Here is a 23,099-nt window from a genome sequence, read left to right as displayed (position 1 = left end):
GTATCCAATTCAAAACAAGTTGGTTCAACAAGATACAGGATTCAAAGTCTCTAGTATTTACTTGACTTCATTCTTAGAATGGAAGGCCAGGGTTAAACCACTTACCACATTGCCAGTGAATTCAGTGATAGTTATTAAACATATAAAAGCAGGACACTTTTGCTGGAAATGTAAGCAGAAAATTCAGTTTAAAATTTACTAAATGACTTGATGTACACAGTTTAAGTCATTTAATAGTTTATTATGTAAGACAACTCCATCTAAAATTAGACAAATACTAACATCTAACTTTAGATTTTAAACCAAAGAAGTTGCTACCATTTTCAAACATTATTTATAAGTAAACTTAGAGAAAACAGTTGTCTACATTTTGAACTATTCACATGGATACTGAGAAAGGATCTGCTAAGGAATGAGCTTGTTTTGAACCAAAAAGATATGGTCCTTACACTCTTCCTGCTGTCTTTCCTAATTATACAATCTCAGTAAGGGGGAAAGAGGCTACAAAGTAAGGTAGCATCTGGGAGCTATTTTTAGGTTGAGTGAAAGGCTTCTGAAGGAGTATTTTGAGAAAGTGGCCAGAGAGAAAGACATATAGGAGCCAAAGGTCAGTAGAAGAGGGTGGAACCCATTTCCAAACCACTTCATTTTACAAGCCCAGGCAATGTTTTAGGGAAGTACACCCTAGACATTTACACCTCTTAGACAGTTCTCCCATTGTTTGTTTTTTGCCTTCTCAATAAGAGCATACTAATGTATTTTACAGACCACTTTAACACTGGAGTAGGCATATGTATATTTGTATGTATATATAAAAAAAAGAGAAATAAACACTATGTTGAGTTGAAGAGCCAGAAACAGGCAGGTGAAATTTGTCAGAGAAACCTGACATTCCCAACCCAATTTCAAGTTGGCATTTATGAATACTTGGGATTTGCATTACATCTCAGTGCATTAGCAGGTTGTTTAGGTTGCTGAACAAAATATATAATACTACTTATAAGTAGAAACTGTACTACTTGTACTTAGTGTGTACTTCTAGACATGTAGGAAGACATGTACAGATAACACGAATCTAATGACTAAAATAAAGTTGCATATTTGCGTCAAAGCACTACCATGTAATCAAAAGTGAAGGCAAACTGGTCCAAAACTTGTTCTAAATGACTTCTTTGAGAACTGATTTCTCTTGTAACACATAAACAGAATAGACAGTCTTGTCCAATAGCAGCATGTCTTGAGTAATTGAAAAGAGAGAGAATCTAAATGCTGCTGATAACATCACAAGTCCTACAAAACTCCTTCTTAACTATTGCATGTTTTGGCTTTTAAGGTCACTCAAGTTCATCTATTAAAAAACAAAGCTGGGATTGTGTAACACACTGTGCACTATGCTCAGTTCTTTTCTAAACCATTTGCCTGGGGATGCACCACCCATGGAGCAAAAATCAGAAGGAACATGGGAATAGGTTGGACTTTAGACAGCTGTCTTTTCACTCATATTGTATAAGTGGCTTCTGTTCATCACTGAAAAATTAGAAAATCTTGATGCACCAAAGGAAGTACAAATCACCACCATCTTACAGAGACAACCATACCCATCCTTAACATCTTTTAAATAAACTCTTCCAGGTATTTTTCTTCACAGATGTGTGAATTTATTTTTTAAAACTATGGTCATTCTATAAAAGGTATTTCAAGATTTTTTTAAATCTCAGCATATACTATGTGCATCTGTTCATGTAAAGAAATGTACTTCACCACCTCATTTGAGAGTCATTTAAATCCACTTTACCCAGTATTTTATGACAAATAGCCAAACATCACATTTTCCCTGTATTTATACATAATTGTTATTTGTAAATTAAAAATAAAATAAAACTTTGTTATAGTTTGGCTATATCCCCACCCAAATCTCATCTTGAATTCCCAGGTATGGTGGGAGGAATCAGTAGGAGGCAATTTAATCATGGGGGTAGGGCCTTTCCATGCAGTTCTTGTGATAGTGAATAAGTCTCATGAGACTAGATGGTTTTTTAAGGGGGATTTACCCTGCACAAGCGTTCTCTCTTTGCCTGCTGCCATCCATGTAAGACGTGACTTGCCCCTCCTTGCCTTCCACCATGATTTTGAGACCTCCCCAGCCACATAAAACTGTAAGTCCACCAAACCTCTCTTTCTTTTGTGAATTGTCCAGTGTCAGGTATGTCTTTATCAGCAACATGAAAACAGACTAGTATAAACTTAAAAATGGTATTGCAATGAGCATCTTTATAAATGAATTTTTTTACACTTACCCTTAATTATTTTTAGTCAGAAATCTTAGAAATCAAATTTCTGAAACAGAAGTGATAATACAGAAGTCTAAATAATACTTCAGATAATCTGTGCCAAATTAATGTATGTTTATGTTAGCATTTGTGAGAATGGTCACTCCTCAACATACAGAAATACACTTTAATCTTTACAAGCATTGGGCACCATCATTTAAAGAGTTCATTAAGCATTTAACATTTTCAGATGTAAAGTTATAAAGAATTTTTCCCCATGCAATCTATTTCAATAAAGGAAAACAGGCTTATGTAAATTATTCAACAAAATTTGTTAATCATTTTCAGAATGTCTAGTTTGTGTTTAGTGAAAATCTTGTGAATGGAGATTTCCATGAGGAAGACTAAGAAAAAAACAAGCATTTATTGAGCCTATACTATGTGTCAAATATATTTAATTTCACTTAATCTTTACAAACACCTGGCAAATAAAAATTATTATCTCCAATTTGGATGATAAAGCTCTTGCAGGCTGGGCATTTTGTGCAAGTTGGCTCTGGGAATCCAGAGGCTAATATGAAATTGGGATCCACAGCTTTTTGGCTTGATGGTTCATGGTCTTTCTGTAAGATCCTAATAATAGAGGATATAAGGATGTCTTATTGCTCACATTATCTCTAATTTAATTTTATTATTTAGAGGGAAAAAACTGGGTACACATCTTTCTGTATGGACAATAGTAGAACAAAATACTATAATAATATATATAATATAATATAATAAATATATTATGATTGACATTGTTTCAGAATGCTGGTTGATTTTATCTTTTTAAGTGTTAATGTCCTGTTTTATTCTATTCATTCTACAAGGAACTTGTAGCTAAGACACACAAATACATGCACACACACACACACGTAAATATTATATATATATATATAAACAAATATAAAGTATAAAATAAACATTTAGAAAATGAAGAGAGGAAAGCAAAGATCAGCACAGTGAAAAACATATTAATAGTCCTTTAAAATTGCTGAAAAAAATTAAGTGTTCTGGCAGTCAAATAAAAATGTAAGTACATCAAACATAAACATTTAGGAATCCAGGAGAAACACAGTTTCCCTGATATGCAGGTCGGTGAAACATCTTCTTTCCTTTTTCAACAAGCAATTAGTATATGTGTAAGATGACATCCACAGTGCCATCCCTGTGATAATGTAATTTTCGTATGTTTCCCCATTCTAATGCCCCAGTTAAACCTTCTCACAAATCCTTGTCCAAATGATTTATAAAATAACAAGTTCCATGTTTAAGGGAGTCATTCATTTTAGTCACTTGGAGAAAATGTGAAGTGAATAAATGTGACCATCTGGATATAAGTCTGTTTCTCTAGTACGAAAACATTTACAACACTATTGACAATGAGCCAGAAAATTCTATTGATAAAATCTCTCCCCTTGTCATAAATAAAGCTCAGTATCTGCTAAAGCTGAACTATCTTAGGGCCAGTAGCCTTCTTTGGAAGATATTGAACCTAGTATCATAAGGTTAAAATGTGCATTTGTGTGCACGTGTGTGTATTATGCATGTATTAGTGTAAGTGGTGGAAGAGCAGTTTCTCTCTTCATTTTTAGCCCCTTGCCTGAATCTGTACTTCATATGCAGTCACTGCTCAATTGGTGTCTCCTGCTGGTAATCATCATTTAGGAAACAGGTGGTAGGAAAGAGTTAATGAAAATTCTGGAAGTATAAGTATTTTTTTTTAATTTAAAAATACGTGTATGAAGCCACTTTATCTGGCTCTGATTAAAGGTATGGCCATTAAAAAGTGGAGAGGGAGACTATGTATTGGCAAATAATTTTTACCTAAATGTGACGTGATTTCCAATAAAAGTATCATGGTGCATTTGTAATATGTTTTAGTAAAAATGTAGAAGGAAGTCATACATTTCCTCATCTGCAATATAATACTAACTGTGATATAATATTAACTTCATGGGGTGATTGTGGGGATTAAACAAGGTAAATCAAGGGAAAGTAATTAGAGTTCCAAGCATAGAGTAAGTGCTCAATAAATATGATTATTCTACTATTACTAGTATTATTATAATTTTAATATCTATTATTTCCTGCGCTAATATATAAAGGAATATATATATATATATATTCACATGAACACATACACACACACACACACACACACACACACACCCGTATTCCCATTTGAATGTTCTTAGCAATACCCTTGAAAATATTTCATTTGGGTCAAGCATTGTTCAGGACTCTTTTCTTAAAATAATATTAGACTTTATTATGTTGGTTTTGGTTGATTTTGCTCCTTTTTGAATGCTCTTGGCAATTTCATGTGTGATTGTTTTTCCAATCCAAACTGAGGAGGAAAATATCTCACAACTCTGCACAACGTGTAAGACCACACAGTGATTTATAAGGGTCCCTCTTCCTGCCCATAGAGTTTTTAATGGGGAAACTCATCTATATTGCTGTGTCAAGAAATCACCACCTTTATCACATACCACAGACATAAATGAACCATATAGAAGCCAGTAATCCTTAACTCTATTACAGGAGGCTAGAGGAGAATTTGAGCTTTAGCAGATGCTTGGAATGTGTAACTAGCTGTAGAGATGAAATGTGTATGTTAACAAGAAATAATACCAATAGTTTATCCAGTGCAATGGCTTTAAAATTACTTTAAAAAAAATCAAACATTTTTAACATTAGCGTATATCCTGTATGGTTCCTCTAAGTCATTTTTAGTCTTGTGTCAGCTTTACTTGTATTCAGGTAGAATGCTTTTATCATACTGTGTTAATTTTGTGCCCTTAATCAAAACACAAATTTTCATATTTTAAATATTTGAACAATTGTCTATCATAAAATTCACTCTTAAAATCAGAATTTTAGCATCAGACATTTAGGTTCTTCTAAACCTTGTAAGCACATACACAATATTACAAATTGAGAGAAGCCTCTCAACCCAACCCTAACCCAAATAAAATTATTTGATAATAAGTTTAATTTAATTTATTCATGATTCATCATCCAGGATAAATATGCAAAGATACACAAATAATGTTACTAGACTTATATGAGTTGATACATATAAAAGACTAAGAAGAGTACTTTGCACAAACTAAGAAATCAATAAATATTATAACATGACCTAAACTCAAAATGGGTTTTGCTTAATACAAGGAAGTCATGCAATAGTTGAAAACATCATTATTCCAAGCTAAGGTACATCTGGCTAAAAAGCTTGATGAAGAGGTAAATAAATAGGTCTCATTTATATTATGTAACAGATAAAATACTTTCTTCTATGCAGTTTTGCTTACGTACCCATTTCAAGCACTGGTACTTACCTTTTCCATCATGTTTTGGCCCCTGAATCTCAAGTGAAACTGCTGATTGGAGGAACTGCTGTCCCACAAAATTCTCCCTTAATGTATTAGAAGTTTTCTCTGTGTGTGTGTGTGTGTGTGTGTGTGTGTGTGTGTGTGTTTGCTTTATTAATAAGGGATTTATAAAGTCAGTAAAAAACTTCCTATTGTAGATTGAAATACAGAGTTCATTAAATAGGTTAATTTATGTCATAAATGCAAGTAGACAAAAAGCAACCAAGGAGCGTGGTCTGTGTTTTATTCTTTGTTCCACTGACTACATATTACAGCATCAAGAACAATGTAAGTTTTTTAACAGCTGTTTGATGAAGAGAAGAGTGAATGAACAGGTATCACTAGAGTAATAGAACTTCCCTTGCTATTGAGAAAATCTCCCTTTTATTTTATGGCTAAAGGAAATCACTTCCTTCTGTTTCTTCTGTGATCCCCCAGGATTCATGTAGTGCACTGATATTTCCTGTGTCCTCTGCCATCTCTCCCCAACAATGAGCCAGACCATTCAATTCAGACTGTGAACTCTCTCATAAGAAGACTTACAGGCTGATGTCCAAAAATGTTTCTGTGTCCAAACATGGCTCGTGTTAGGCAAAATTGATTATTTGCATATAGTTCTGGCTATGTCTTTCCCTACTTACTAATGCACATGTTTGTGCAAAGTTAGGTAGGTGGGATTCTTTTTGGGTTCTCTCTATAGAATGTTTTATCAAAAGACCTTCTTTTTGCATTATTTCAATTAGAATGGTTTTATAGATAATCTTGGTTTGAGGTATAAAGAGAATTCCTTTCAACCTAGTCATATCTGAAAGAATTTACCCAAATGACAAAAGTCACTTGCTTTCTGGTCACTTCGTTTTACCAGTCCTGTGAAATTCCACCTCCAGTGTCCTCTCCTGTTCTCCCTAGCCTTTCATACTGTGTGTGAAAACATACACAGTAGGGGCAGAGTTGGGAGATTACACTTTTCTGCTTAACAATTCTCTGAAATCTTGCTCTTTTACTAGATGTTTATATATAACCACATACAGTGGTTGGAATACAGAATATCTTTCTGTATTCCAAGGAAGAACATAATATAAAATAAAAGAAAAAGCGATAGAGGAAGAAATGAATTAATCTGTTCAGTCACTATAGCTTCTATTTCAGGAACAACTTTATAGAAGAGTTGCTTTAAGATAGAAGAGTATCTCATTAGTTTTAAGGAATGTAGAGAAATAGATTTACCTGCAAAATATTTTGAACAATTTAGTAAAGAATCACTGAAATAATACAATTTATTTAAGTAAGTCTTTATATGTAATTACCTTCTTATTAAAACGACATTGATGAAGAGAGTTATGGAGAACATACCACAGTTCATTCAGTCAGAACTCATGTACTTTGTCTTTCGTGTAAATAAGAGAGTAAATGGCAGAGATTGTGCACTCACACAAATAGCAAGTCCACCTCTGCCACTAACTAACTGTAGGACTAGACATAAGCCACATAATTCAATGAGACTTCATCTTCTGCCTAAGTCCAAAGAAGAAATTCAAATTCATAACTTTCAGAATTATTTTAACCTTTAAAATCCCTTGCTCAAGTCCTTTTCATAAACTTACTCAGACAGAGATAGTCACTGGGTCTGCCTGTGTGGGTTGTGTGTGTGTATGCATGTGCATGTCTGGAATCCCATTGTAGCATAACTCCACACTCTTACTCTACAAAGAAACTCTACAGAATATTTCATTGCCTAGGCACCTCATTGGAAAGCCACTGAACTGGTGGCCCTCTAAATTCCTTTCTAATTCTGTTATTCCCAACTGTATATGTGTCATGATTTGCCTGTACAGTTTTAAATGAGCTGTGAGATTATGTCTTACTGAGAAGGTGACATATAACTGGAAGAAAAGAAAATGAGGGAGTGAACAATGTAGATAACTAAAGGAGAAGTGGTTTAAGGCAGAGGGATTAGCCTGTGCAGACATCCTAAGCCAGGGCCATTTCTACTCATTCCACTGGCCAAAGAAAGACATTTGCTTATGCTCATAGTTAATGTGGCAGGGATGTATAGTCTGTTTACTTTTGTAAGAAATACTAGAAATTCACATTGCAAAAGCCATGAGTGCATAATTCTATACCATAGAGGGAATGATGAGTTGGGAAGAATCTAATCTGCCACACAGGCACTTTGCCACTGACTGACTGGAATGGGGAGCCCTTGTATGGCCTCAGGAGATAATCTGACTCCAATTTCAAACATGCAATCACCTCTGGCTTCTGTACTGAAAATATAATCTAGGGGAAAAGGATATGAGCAAGGAGACAAGGTAGAAATCCATTGTAATAATGCAGTGAGGGATCATGCTGGCTCAGACCAGGGTAGTTGCAGTAGAAATAGAAGTGGTCAGATTTGGAATGTTTTGAAGGTAGAGTCAATAGGATTCTTTGAGGCATTGGTTATGAGAGAGGAACAGAAAAAGAAGTCTTCATTCTGGGTCACTATATGCAAAGGAAAGTGGCCATCAACTGAGATAGGGAAGGCTGTGCATACAACACAAAGGCCTTAGTGGAAAATTGGAAGTTTAGTTTTCATTATTTTATGTTAGAATTGCCTATTTCTTACCTGAATGAGAAGTCAAGTATACAATTGTCAAGTCTGGAATTTAGGAGAGAGATGTGGGCTGAAGAATAAAACTGGGGAGCCGTAAGCATATGGGAGATATTTAAATCCATCTCCCATACTCTGTAAAGCCATGTAACTGGTCTATTAGGTTCTATTCTTTCCATATTACAATGCATTTCTATCCTGCCAAAATTTATGTTTTGAAAGCAAAACTCTAAGCTAAGCCATAGATTAAAACACAAAATACAATTTTAATATAGAGGTTCAAAATCTGGTCAAAATCTATTACCACTTTACCTAATAAAATCCTCTTTATCTTTATAGGCCAAATTCCAAAGTCAACTATTCTGTTCAATTTTCCTGATAGTCCAGAGAAAATTTAACTTTTCCTCACCTTTTCTCCCTCAGAACTTACCATACGCTGCTTACTATATTGTCCAATATGGTAGCTGCTAGCCAAATGGGGCTATTGTCCACTTAAAATATAACTAGTTCAGACTAACATGTGCTGCAGATGTAAAATCTGCATCTTAATCAAAGACTTACTACAAAAATATATGAAAATTTGACAAATACCTTTTTTTTCTTCTGAGGTGGAGTCTCCCTCTGTCTCCCAGGCTGGGGTGCAGTGGCACTATCTTGGCTCACTGCAGCCTCTGCCTCCTGAGTTCAAGCGATTCTCCTGCCTCAGCCTCTCTGAGCTGCTGGGACTACAGGCATGTGCCACCACTCCCGGCTAATTTTTGTATTTTTAGTAGAGACAGGGTGTTACCATGTTAGTCAGCCTGGTCTCAAACTCCTGGCCTCATTATCTGCCTACATCAGCCTCCCAAAGTCCGGAGCTTATAGGCATGAGCAGCTCAGCCCAGCCAAATACTTTTATATATTTGTGAAATGGTAATATTTTGGATGTATTGGGTTAAATAATATACATTATTAATTCTGCCTGTTTATTTTCTACTTTTTACATGTAGCATACTAGAAACTTTAAAATTATATATGTGATTTCTCATCTGTGGCTTGTAATTTATTTCTATTAAACAATTCTAGTTTAAAGCATACATCCCATTGTGTGATTACACAGTGTTACTCATATCATATCTGTTTTTCTGATAGATTCTGAATTTTTGAAAACAGAAATTATGTTTGATTTCTATTTCCAGGACCCAGCAGGACTTTTGGCTAGATGCCCAATAAAAGTTAATGGGAAGTTCTTGGATTTCTGATTGATGTCTCTCTTCAGGCACTGATATGTGAACAGATTGCCTGCAATGTAAATATAAATAGAATTTGAAAAAAATATATAGGAGGTCTGTAATATATATTTAAGAAACCTAAATACTAAGCCAAAGTCATCCAATTTTAGCTGACCACGTATAATTTTTGAACTAAAAATTATAGCTCTTGAAGGAATTCTAGGAACCTAGGAGCATTTCCAAGGGACAAACATAATGGTAAGAGTGTAAGTTTCTTCTTTTCACGTTTGTAATCCCTCCCTCCTCATTGCATCCAAATACAGTGATTTTGGAAATGAAATTTAAATTTAAAATATCCACTAAGCAATGAGATGAGAGCAGGATCCATCAAAATAATCAATCCAACACACTATAATCTAATGGCAAGACACTAACATGTTTCCTGAAGCTTTACGACTGCAAGAGAAAAGATTCTGATATGAGAGGAGTTGTGATGTAATTTCCTATAGGGAGCATGTGCAGAGAGAACCGCAGCTGTAGAAAAAGCAAAGTGAGAGGCTGCAAATTAGTACATATTGTCAGCTCTTTTTAGGGTGAAGTGCACTGATTCTAATGACCAGTCCTAGGTGTCTAGACAAGAATACCCCCGCAGGGAAGAAGAAAGCATCTCAAGATATGTAAATTTGATGTAAATCTCTTTTTGCCATGCTGAATTTCTCCTTTATAGTTCACTCCACAGGGTTTTGGTTTGTTGTTTGGTCTCTTGAGTGTTCTGACCTTCAGAAAATGGGTAGAGAGGTGCAATTTATTTCCCATGAAAAATTAATAGCTATCATCTGATCTACAAATTATTGTCTTATGAGCTTGGTCAGGCTAAGTACTTTTTCACTCTCATAATTGTAATAAAACTGATGCTTGAACCTGAAGGGAGTCCCTGCTAAAACTCATAAATATTTAGGAAACCCCACATAATCAAAATCTGTCAGTCTCTATGTCTTTCTACTTCATATCAGCTTAACTTACCAAATTTTAAATATTTTAAAGATATTATTAGTAGAAGCGATTGCATTTTTACTTCAAAATGCAAAATCTTCACCTGCATTTACAGCATGGTTTTGTTTCACTGAGAACGAGAGGTAGGACCAAGCGCTACTAGGCTGCTGAGCCCATTTGCGTGTTCAGCAACATTCTTCAGCACACTGACCAACTGACATAAACAGAAGAAGGCTGGTCTATTACCTTCACATGTAAATGTATCCTTGAAGACAGAGTGATTTGCTTTTTCCTCATAAAGTGTGTCTGGCCTCTGTGGGAGAGATAATGATGCTCAAAATTCAATTTAATCCTAAAAACCTGTCCTTTTCCCTAGTCATCTGAGCCAAAATAAGATGTACTTTCAGAATTCCCAGTGTTGCTAAATATCTTGCTCCACACTTAATAGTTTGAGGTTTAGGAGTTTTGTTTGGCATTAAACACTGGTGCCAGTGATTCAGGAATGATACATCCACATATAACCCATGGACAATTGAGCCAGATGCTCCCAGGACGGAAGATACTCTGAGAGCAATTTAGACAGTTTTGGAAGGACATTGACTCTTCTTGGACACATTTAATGACATTTCCATTAAGCATAGTAAATCATACCAGATAGTATGAATCTGTACTTTAAATCTGAGAGAAGACATTAACCAGAACTCATTTTGTGTTTGTGTGCGTGGTAACTTCATGTTCTCCAATACCAATGACCCAATCTCATTCTATCTTTTTAGTTAGGATGGTATACTAGTATACTTTTAAAAATCTTTTATTATGCCCATTACATTATCAAGTATATCATGGATGCTTGAGTCCTGAGAACAAGAATTTTAGATCCAAGAAAATATTAATCATGACTTAGCTCAATCTCCTAATATTAGCTAATTAAGTTTCTCAAAGATACCAATTAGTAACTGAAAGCCAGACCAGGACTGGAACCTGGAGCTTCTGAATTCCAGTCACAATCTACACTGCATAATTTTGTATTATAATTAACCAAAGAGATTCGCTAGAGAGGAAAAAATCTGTTGAGGTAGGTATTGTTCCTGAACTGTGGGGTGAGTAAGACATCTTTCCTGCCCTCAGAAAGCTTATGGCCGTAAAGGAAGATAGCTAACCACACAGATATTTTAAGTTCTCTGGATATTCTGATAGAGTACATAAAGTAGAAAAGGGAAATATGCACACAAACACAGTTATCAGTTACACTGGCAGGTAATTGGAACATGCTTAATGAAGAATGAATCTTGAGGATTTTTAAAGAAAGACTGGGCTAGCCATTCTACATTAGGGCAAGAATATTTAATTCTTGTCTCTGCTATTAGGAGACTGAGCAGGTGTTACCAAAAATATAAGTCCAGCTGAAGGGATGTTTCCTATTTGCTGTATGGTGAAAAAATATAGCACCTTCTTACAGGCAGATACTTAGTAGGCTGAGTTACTAAGACTTATGGAACACTAAGACCTAGGGACAGTTTTATCAATGCCTCTATACTATAAGATTTAGTTTGTATGTACATGTGTGTGTCTTTTCAAAGCAGTGATTGCCACTTTCAAAGCAGTAAACTAAAACTACTATATTTGGGGGATAGGGTAATTTAGGAAGGTAGAAAATAGGGAGTTAGGGTCATCCTGTGAGAAATACAAAGCTAACCCAATAGCTTTCATTGTCTTACAGAAGGTAACTTTTTAAGAAAAGAAACAACCCACACTCTTGGATAATATTTTAAGGGGCTTGGTTTGCTTATTCTTATACTTATTTCTTGAAAAATCTGTTATCTAGTAAGGAACTACATACACAAGGCAGATGTGGCATTTGTACAACCTTTAAAATAAAAATAGATTAAAATAGGAAGCTAAGTACAATTTGTAACTAGGTTAGATGGTAACATAAGAAAATTTGAGTACAACATGACCTACACTAGTTTGTGTTTATTGGTCTAAACTACTTTTTGCCAAAATGTATTATTTTCCTTTTTCATCTTCTCCCATGTACATTGCCAAAGATACTCAATAGAAGTATTTTGTGATATCATACTCCTGATCTCTTTATTAAGGAGGAATGTGTGTGAGCATATGTGAAACATGCAAATATTTAAATAAACTTTCAATTCTCCTTGACTTCCAGATAATAAATGATACCTGAATCTATAAGGTGATGGGACTTCCATTTTTATCTGCAAAGACCTAACACCTATTAGGATGAGAGCTAGACCAGGCCCTGAACCATGTATGATCTCATTTAGTCATTGCAAATAACTCTGAGATTATTATTCTCATTTCTAATTTTACATAGAAGAAAACTGAGGTTTAACGAGGTTGAATAAATTGTATAGGATTAAACATCCTTTTAGTGATGAAGCAGAGGTTCAACCTGTCTGACTCCTGAGCTGATGAGCTGATTTTCTTTCTGCTTTGCAATGTTGTTCCACATTAAAGAAAGTTCTAAGTGAAAAGGAACAAATTATGTGGAGAAAATCCAGTAGAGCAAGTTACTTAGTAAATTCAGAAGGAAGAATGACTAGGGTACAAGTGAACTCAGAAGAAACCTGGTAGCTTTCTTCAAATATTGGAAAGATTTCCAGGCCAAAGGAGCTATTATGATTGCTTTGCATGATCCCTAGGGGTAGAATAGAAACCAGTTTGTATGTTGAAGTTTTAGGAAAACATTATTACATGAGAGAACTTTCCAAGAAAGACGATTAAGGATAGACTGCACTTGCTTGGAAAGTAATCAATTTTCTGTCATTTGACTGACTTAATTATAGGCTGTATAATCATTTGAAAGACTATTACTAGACACAAAGGCAAAACTCATAACTTAATGAATTTGCTTGATTCTGGCTACTGTCAGTTGAATAAACTGTGCAGTTACAGTATCAAGGTAATGATTGAGTGATTTTCTAAATAAACAACTGAAAGCTGACAACCTAGATTATTGTCATGCTTGGTTTCTGCTAAATTTATTTATTTTCCTTTGGTATTTTCCAAGTATATAAAAGGTGATTTGGAAAGAGTATCTCTTTTCTCTAGTTTAGAGTGTCCACATTAGACATTTTAAATTAAGCATATAACATGGCTGGATCAACTTTAAAAAATAGAAATCTCATGTATCTTCAAATTGAAGTTTAGAAAATATTCCATATTATTACCTATTGGTTATTCTGACTTCTACTAAAGTGAGGAAATGTTTCTAAATGTGAATATGTTTAAACACCATCAGCCTGTTGTTTTTAAAAGGACATATTAATGCCTGTAGGAAGCATTTGGTTTTCCAATTATGGTATTATACATGGCTTTAAGTCAATCATTTAAACTGTGCACATTTTAATTTAGCACAAGCATGAATCTAAGTTATAGTCACAAAAAAGAATTGACAATTTGTAAATAGAAATGCATGCCAGTGTAGGACTTTGAATCATTCCACACCTGAACTCATGTATATCTGCATATTTGTATTTACTGAATGAATGAAAAACTGGAAATCTATTTGCTCAATAATCTTGACCATGTCGCTTCACCCTCTTGGGCTGCTACCTGTTATAAACTAAAGAAATTGGATCAGAATTTTCTCAAGTTTCTCCTAGGTCTAAATGAGTAAGTATGTAAAATTTGGTGGTATATTAACCCCCAGAGAGAATGCAGAAACTTTTTTAAAAAATGTAATTAAAATAGTGTATGTTTTTAATCATCTTCTGTGGTTTGTAAGCCACATTCTCTGAGCAAGTCAAGATGCTTGAGCCCTCAATTTTATTTACCACCCACCTCTATGCAGACAATTTCCAGAACTTCCTCTCCTGCCCTGACCTTTCATATTCTATCCAGTCACATATTTCTTTCTGTTTATGGAACATCTTTACTTAGATGTTCTGCCATCATCTAAATCTAAACATGGGGAAGGAAAGGGAATTATGATCTCTCCTTAGCCCATCTATTCTGCTTTCCCTGAACCATGGTTTCCTAGGCAGATACCCCGGGCATCCCCTCCCCATTCCAATCACCCACTATGTCCAGGCTAACACCAATTCTACTGATTGCTACGTAATGTTTTTTCTTCCTCTACTTCTGAATTTCGATAGTCTCAGTCTGATCCAAGCTAAGCACATGTATACTCTTTTAAGGGTCTCCTGTTGAGCCTACCTGCTTGTATTGTTTCCTTGTTTTCATGAACACTATGAAGAACCATAGAATACTTTTATTCAAATGCCTTTTGGGCAGCTACAAACTCCTTTCCTAAGTCTAATTTAGCAGCTGGTATGTGCCTTGAGGACAGTATTTACTTTTACATGCAAATTTCAAATATAAATATTTACTTATATAAGTTCTGTCTCTCAAATTAGAACAGGAGTTGGTTTAGCATTGGAAGCAGGTCTTTTTTTTTTTTTTTCTTTCTTTCTTATTTCCACAGATTTTTATTAAAAAGTTACTCATGTAAAACACTCTATGACAGCTATAAATATAGATCAAATATGGCTCTTGTCCCTGTGGAGAACATTCCTGCTTCCTGAAGTAAAGGAAAGTAAAATTTGTTGAGTACATTTAGGCACTGACATAAGGTCATGATGCTAATTTTCTCATTTTAGCTTTCTAGAAAACTTTGTAGAATACAGTTATTATCACCATTTTACAGATGGGGACAATAAGGTTAGAAGAAGTTAAGTAACTTACTCCTAAGGCTGACTCTGAAGCCCTGGTTCTTCGTTTGATGGGCCTGCACTGGAATCTGTATTTACTGGTTTCTAAATTAATGGCATTTCCAGATTAAGTCTGGTATTGTAACAACCTAGCAATTTGCTAAATGATTTCCTATATGTCTGAGTGACTAATATGTATCTAAACTTTCTTTTTTTCTCATAAGTAAGTGATGTTCACTGGCATAAAAACTGTACTAGATTATAAACACTATCATAAGCATCAGTCTATACTCCATAATAAACAGGAGACTGTATGTGAACATCAACAGCTTTATGTAACAATATGTTGTTTTTAGATCTCAAAAATTCATTCATTAAAAATATATATTTTTTGTTAATCAAATAACATATGATTATATGTAGCCTACATTCATTCTCTTATGTTAATTATTTTATTTATTAATCCTGTCCTCTCTAAACCTTGGTAGAAATATTTTTGGATACTCATTTTTGACTAAATAAGACAATTACTTCCTTCTAAGACCATACATTATTTAAAATGAATTTGTGTCTGGTGTGGTTTTGTCAGCAAACCACTGAGAAGAGAAGGGAGAAAAAGAGAGCTCAGATATTTTTTGTGATAACCATGGCCTAAAATCTCTTTCAGGTTGAGATTTATATAAATAGTAAAGATAAACATATGTTTTTTCCCCCTGCTGCCAATTTGCTGACTTTCAAGATTGCTTAGTAAATAATTATAGTGTATAACAAAAATTCTTAAGTTTCCTTGTTTAAAATGAAATTACCACCTTTCTGTTAGGAACGTGTTTTGTAAGAACTTGATATTTAAACAATTCAAAATAGATTCAAATTATTTTCAATAAGTACTTAGAATATATTAGTAATTGGATGAACAATCTTTATCAGGAAATGTCACTGTAATTATTTAAAATGGCGGTAAGACCCCTCCAAAGACTAATAAAGATGGAGATAACAAAGAAGAAGATGATGATATCAAAGAAGGAGAAGGAGGAAGAAGAGGTAGAAAAAGGAAAGAAGGAAAAGAAATAATCACATAATGCTAAAGGTAAACTGGGATTCCACATGGGCCATTATTAACAAATGATTCTGTAGTTTCTAATTTCCTTATCTCTGCATTGTGAAACGAATAAAAGAGCTTTCTTCCTTCCTAGTCTTGGGTAACATTGTGGAGGGGTAAGGTGTTTGGGACCTATCAGCTGCTTAGAATGACAAGGTTCAGCACGGACTTGGAGGCATGAGGTTTTCTCCCCACCAAAGTGTGCTAGTCACGCAGGTCCAGCAGGGTCACAGAGCACTGGAGGGCGGCACCCTCCAGAGTGCCCTACACGGGTTCTGCTGTTCAGGTAAATACAAGACTTCACTGCCCAATACAACCAGTCCTTGCATTTTAGAAACACTCAATTCCACTAAAGTTTTGTTTTGTTTTGCTTTTTTAGTCCAAGATAAAAGATACCTGACTGTCCTCTTCATGCCACTCTAGCTTATTTGCTATGATCTATGATTCCTGAAGAGTTATCACTTTTGTGGCTTGTCAATTAAAAGTGCTCACAAAGACAAAGTCTGCAATAATGTTTTTAGAATGTTTAATAGAGCCTGGTTAAGTAAACATCCTCAACAAAAGCAGCAGAAGAAAGTTTAAAATAAACAGAGCTACTGTGCCAAGTTCATAATGACTTACACATTTAGCACTCCGCCTATCTTCTAAGCCTCGCCATTAAAACCAGGTTTGTGTACTTAATATAATTGCCTTGAAGCCATAGCTGTTCAAATACTATAGGCCATTTACATACATGAGCTCTCTTTTTCTTTCTTCTCTTTTCTCTTCAAGCTTTATAAAACCTGGAAATTGTTTCACAAAACTTAATTTCAAGATAATCAGTGATACCTTTCTCTATAACAGGCTAGACCTATGAATTTTTGTCAGAAAATTACTGATTCTTGTAGAGTCAACATGGAGAAACACTTTTTCACATTCTTCAAATCAGGTACTCTTTTGGAGAGTATAAGTTTCATATCTCAAATTAGAAAAGTAGCACAGTTCGTTTCTTAACAGGCCAGTTAAAATGACAACCAAAATATATGTATTTTTTGAAGCAACATATAACATTAGAAAAATATATACACTTTGGAGGAAGTCCTGGAAATGTAATGTCATCTCACTGGCCCTCAGTTTCTGGCTTACCCAGCAGTTTCTGGTGTGAAATGTAACTACATTGGTAGATGATTTTAATAATTAGAGATACCAGTAATAAAATTAATTAACTGTTGTATTTATGTTCAATAAATGTTATCTCATTAGTTGTTTAAATATACTAGCATATAATTTTCCATTTTATATTTCCTGTCATTGTTCATAGTTATACAAATAAGTTGTTGATTTTCAAATACTTCTCCCATATGTATCCAGGAATTTATATTCTTGTGTAAACTTCAGTGCTTTGTTCTTGTCCCAGTACGAGCACTTTAAGCTAAGGCATTCCATTGAAGGAACAGATGATTGACATGAAATGAGCACAGAATCCGAGGGGCTGTCCTCATGGGTCAGCATTGGGTTCTATTTTGTTTAACAACATCATTAGTGAGCTGAAAAAAGGAAGTAAGTAGCATGAGAAGTACATCTGCAGATGATAAATGAAGATGAACTTCAAATTCCCAGGAGAGGAGAATATAAATAGATCCTCAGAAGGTTGCTGAAATTGGTAGCAAAGAGTAAGAAATGTAGATCTAAATTATAACGTTCCATATAAGCACAAGAGGGCTCGAGTAACGTGAGACCCAGAAAGAGGAAAGAACTAAGCTAACAAATAGACTGTACAGTTTGCCAAGGGCACCGAAGACCTAAAGAACATAGTATTCTGGATGATAAATGCAATGTAAATTTCTCATTTCTTCCTCTAGCAATGAAATTGAAGAGTGTATTGTCTAGCACAGTGTTGAGATGAAGTCTTAGGATTGAGGCCCAGTATGAATACTGTGTGGTCGTGAAGAACGTACTTAACTTTTCTGATTCTCATGTTCTGCTTCTAAAAAATAAAGTACTGACCAGGCATTGTGGCTCATGCCTCTAACCCCAGCATTTTGGGAAGCCCAGGCTGGAGGATTGCTAGTGCTCAAGAGTTGGAGACCAACCTGGGCAACATAGAGAGACCCTGTCTGTACAACAAAATTTTAAAAATTAGACAAGCATGGTAGGGAACTCCTGTGGTCCCAGCTACTTGGGAGGCTGAAGTTAGAGGACGGCTTGGACCCAGGAGGTTGAGACTGCAGTGAGCTGTGATTAGGCCACTATACTCCATCCAGCCTGGGTGGCACAATGGGACCCTGTCTCATCAATCAATCAATCAATCAGTAAAATTGTATTATATACCTCATAGGGTTGTTTTGAGGGTGCAATGGGTGTGGCACCAGATTGTAAATTCTGTAACACCAGAAATTATAGTTTGCTTACAATTGTATCTCCAGTGACTATCGTGATCCCTGACACATGGTAGGCAATGAATAAAAGGTTTTGAAAGAATGCTGAATCATAGGGCTGTTCTGAAGGCTGTGTGGTAAATATGAAGAACTATCTTGAGTTTTTATTTGTTTGCTTCCTTACTACCTGCCTCCCTTCCTAGCATATCAGCTCTGTAGGAGTAAGCAAATTACCTTCTTGTTCCCTTTCCATAATCCCTGTGTCTAGAACCTTGGCATTTAGATGTGGTTTCTCAGCAACACATGGCAATCCCTGGAAATTTGTTAAAATGGCAGAATTATGGGCCTAGCGCTAGACCTACTGAATCAGCATCTGCATTTATTATCCTCTGTTAATTCTTATACACATTAAATTTTGAGAAGCATTGCCCTGAACACACCTGTCACTAGTAACTTTTCTATAAGCTGTTGCTAGATAAATGACTGCAAGATTTGCCATCACATTTAGCAGATTTAAAGTCCTCCATGCATGCACACCAATAATGTTTTCTAACAGCTTTTGAGTGGTATGATTTACCTACCATAAAATTCACTCATTTTAAGTGTACAGTCCAATTACTTTTAGTAAATTTACAGTCAGTCTGCACCACAATCAAATTTCTGAACATTTCTATTACTCTAAAGGATCCCTGGTGCCCATTTACAGTTGTTTCCCCTTCCCAGCCCCAACTACTATGAAAATATTATTTTACTATCCACCCTGTTATGAGAGAAATGGTGGGGGTGTATCTTAAAATAATATTATTATAGTGATTACATGGAAAATCTAATTTAGTGATTAGATAGAGAATCACTAAAGGGCAAACAAATATTCCTCTTTCATTCACACTTCACTAAATAAAAGTGATTCTTAAATGAGTTTTGCTGTGGTTTAAATAGTCATCAACCATTTCTAAATGGATTTGCTTAACAGCTAAGAGTTTAAAGAGTTTAAACATGATTCAAGGGGGATATTTACTACTTTCAAAAAAATTAATTATTTCAAATAATTATTTTCTACGTGTATTGGGTACACATTTACAAGCAAACATTTTCAGTATATCAAAAATAGAAGCTGTGAGACATTAGTCTTTTCCTTTAACCTACTAATTACAAATCACTGCTGTCTAAACAGGGTTAGAGCTAGGCCAGGCTACATTCTTTAACTTAGTTAATTTGCTATTGAAGTTTAGTATTTTTTTTTAAGTTTGTCTTCGCTGAGACTGACTTTCTTAGGACAAAGTCTTTTTAATTGTTCATCTCCTCTACTGAATTCACGTCCTTAAGATTTTTCCCCTGGACTTTCTGAATAGAGCAGTAAATGATTTCATTGACCCCAATCACCCTGGCATTATCCCCATCAGTTCTACCTCACAACCCCAAGAGGAAGTATTTCAAATCCCCTGCTTAAAAACCTTCCATGATTTCAAATTGTCCACGTAATGATGTTCAAAATCCCTAGCATGCATTGAGTCCGGACTCCTTTTCCTGTTTCATTCCTGCCACTCCCACATTCCCGCCCGGCCTATTAGACATGCCACGCTTCCCACTGTTCTCAAGCTCTGCCACGCATATCACACATCTGTATCTTTACTAAAGCGTTCCCTTCCTGTGGGAATGATATTCCCTTTTCTCTCTACTTAGATATTAAAATTTTATTTGGACAACAGTTCAACGCTTCTATTGATAACAGCTCAAGTACTTTTCTAATAGTCAACCCTTTCCTCAGTCAGAATGGCCCCTTTTTCTATCAGTACTCACTTAGTATGATATTTTTAAACTCAAACTTAGTATAGGAAAGGAAAGATAAGGACGGTGATACAGTGAATTACATGTTCCTACCGCCTTTCACAGTATTTGGAATAGTAGGTGTTTGATAAAGAATATATAAATTTGTATGTGGGTGAGGAAATCTATGACATCCTGCCTTTGAAAATCGTTGAACTTGTAATGGCCCAAACATCTGGATCAGATGGATACTTCCAACTCTCCAGTTCACGCTCATCTACCCTCTCTTTGCATGTATATGTCTCTTTTTGTACAGATATCTACTGAAACTTAAAAATTTTCTGTTAGAGACAAGAAAAAGCATGAACAGAATGAAATGTTTGAAGAATTGGTCCTAGAAACCTGGCTTATGATAGATGCTAATATACTGTTTCATCCTTTTAAAATCATGGACCATAATAGCTGAAATAGAGTGAAAGATGATATTTCAATCCATAAATTTTCTAGATGAGGAAAATGCTGCCCAGTGTCTTTATTTGTATTATTTACTTGTGCATCTTTCATGTCAGGGATATTCTTTTTGCTTTTAATACTTCACTCAATGTGTCTTTATTAATAACAATTGAATAGTGTGCCTGGAAATAACCTTTCTCTGCACAGGATCTTGAAAGCCACAAAACTATTTCATAAGGCAACTGTGGTTTCCTGGGGGAAAAAGCTTACCTATTCAATCGCAATAGAATATTCCTTCCCTGATAGGTATCTGCTACTTGGTAGCAGTAATGAAAAAGAATCATCTGACACCAACTGAAAGGTCTGAAATTCACTTCTGGCTTACCCTCCCTTCCCCCAGGTGTCAATTCAATATTTTGGGAATCCTTAGCACAATATGAAAAAAAAAAAAAAAAACCCAACCACCCCAATTTCGCCTATACCCACACCAACTGGGCAATGATTTCAACTACTATTTAAGAAAGTTGAATGCTTAAAAATTATTTTACAAAAACAAGGGGAAAAAACAACCCAAATGCCCATCAATGATAGACTGGACAGGGAAAATGTGGTACATATACACCATGTAATATTAGGCAGCCATAAAAAACGATGAGTTCGTGTTCTTTGTAGGGACATGGATGAACCTGGAAACCATCATTCTCAGCAAACTGACCCAAGAATAGAAAATCAAACACCACATGTTCTCACTCATAGGCAGGTGTTGAACAATGAGAACACATGGACACAGGGAGGGGAGCATCACACACTGGGGTCTGTTGGGGGGAAATAGGGGAGGGACAGCAGGGTGTGGGGAGTTGGGGAGAGATAGCATGGGGAGAAATGCCAGATATAGATGATGGGGAATAAGGCAGCAAATCACACTGCCATGTGTGTACCTATGCAGCAATCTTGCATGTTCTTCACATGTACCCCAAACCCTAAAATGCAGTAAAAAATAAAATAAAAATTAAAAAAAGAAAATTATTTTACAGGAATGTGAAATATGAATGTTTATTAAATTGAGCTTTTTTTTTTAAGTCAAGACATTATTGCTTTTATAAAAACTCTATAAGAACACAAATTATAAATTGTAAACTGGAATAAATGCCTACAGAAATAAATGTCTAAATAAAAAGAACAATTAAACCAGAAGATTTTGTAAAGAACTCAGATAGTGAGACAGGACAATTCTCTGGCATTGTCAAGATGACCTTGAATATTTGTTCGAATGAACCAGAGTATAATATACATATCCTTTGAAATAAATCATTGTTGTTAATGGTGCTTATCAGATATCTAATACATTAAGCTTTTATTTGAAATCTTAAAAGTGAATTAAATACTTGTTCATTGAGGACTTAAAAGCAGATATCCTTTGATTTCCTTAGAAAGCTATATCTCAGAAAATTATCAGGAAAGTAAATCCTATTGTCATACCTGACTCTCATAGCATAATTATAGAATAGGCATAATCCCCAAATAATTTATTTGGGATAAGGGATATTTATGTTTCACTATATAATGTCTTTGGGGGAAAGTGAAGTTGATTTCTATTTTTAAAAGATTTTATGGTCAATTTTTTATAATTGCATGATCTTGTAAATTTTTTTAAATTCCTCAAATATCAATTCTTTTGTCACACAGTAAAAAAGTTGATTTTTATGCTGGTATTAATTGTGTTATTAGAGAGGTACCAAGAATTTTTTCTTATGCCAACATCTATGCTCAATTGATTTACCAGAGTTTGCTGAAATAAGTACTAAATACAAATATTCGAATGGATTAAAGTATTGAGGCTGAGAATATTTAAGATGTAAGTTTGTTACAAGGTATTTGTATATATTTCTGGAGGGATATATATGCTTAATGTAACTTCAACCACTGGGTCATCTGCAAAGACTTGGTTTATGAAATAATCTAGTCTGAGTTTCTTGAATTGTATCCTCAGTACCTCGCATGATACTTTGATGATAAAAAAGACAGAGCATTTTCCCTGAAGATCTGGTAGGGAGGCAGATGCAAGCATTAAGGGATTCTTATGACAGTATATTGGGAGAACTGGAGTTCAAAACTAGGAGCTTGAGAAGGCAGGGAAGACATCACAGAGATTGCAGATCTTGCTAAGGGAGAAAGAGGTTGATCGCAGTAGGATGGAGGAAGACGTTCCTGGCGGAGGACATGTGGCCTGTGCAAGGCTGAGGACCTGGCAGAACATGCTA

General features: G+C 35.1%; 1 protein-coding gene across 4 annotated transcripts in view; it reads left to right on the top strand.

Moving 5' to 3' along the window:
* ANGPT1 (angiopoietin 1) overlaps positions 1–23,099 on the top strand; it is a 245,078-nt gene that overhangs the window by 38,011 nt on the left and 183,968 nt on the right. The window lies entirely within an intron of this gene.

The sequence above is a fragment of the Sapajus apella genome, unplaced genomic scaffold, assembly GCF_009761245.1.
Source record: "Sapajus apella isolate SASKATOON/1434 unplaced genomic scaffold, GSC_monkey_1.0 scaffold3, whole genome shotgun sequence".
Classification (NCBI taxonomy): Eukaryota; Metazoa; Chordata; class Mammalia; order Primates; family Cebidae; genus Sapajus; species Sapajus apella.
The sequence above is the reverse complement of the archived record's forward strand: the minus strand, read 5'-3'. Positions and strand labels throughout refer to the sequence as shown.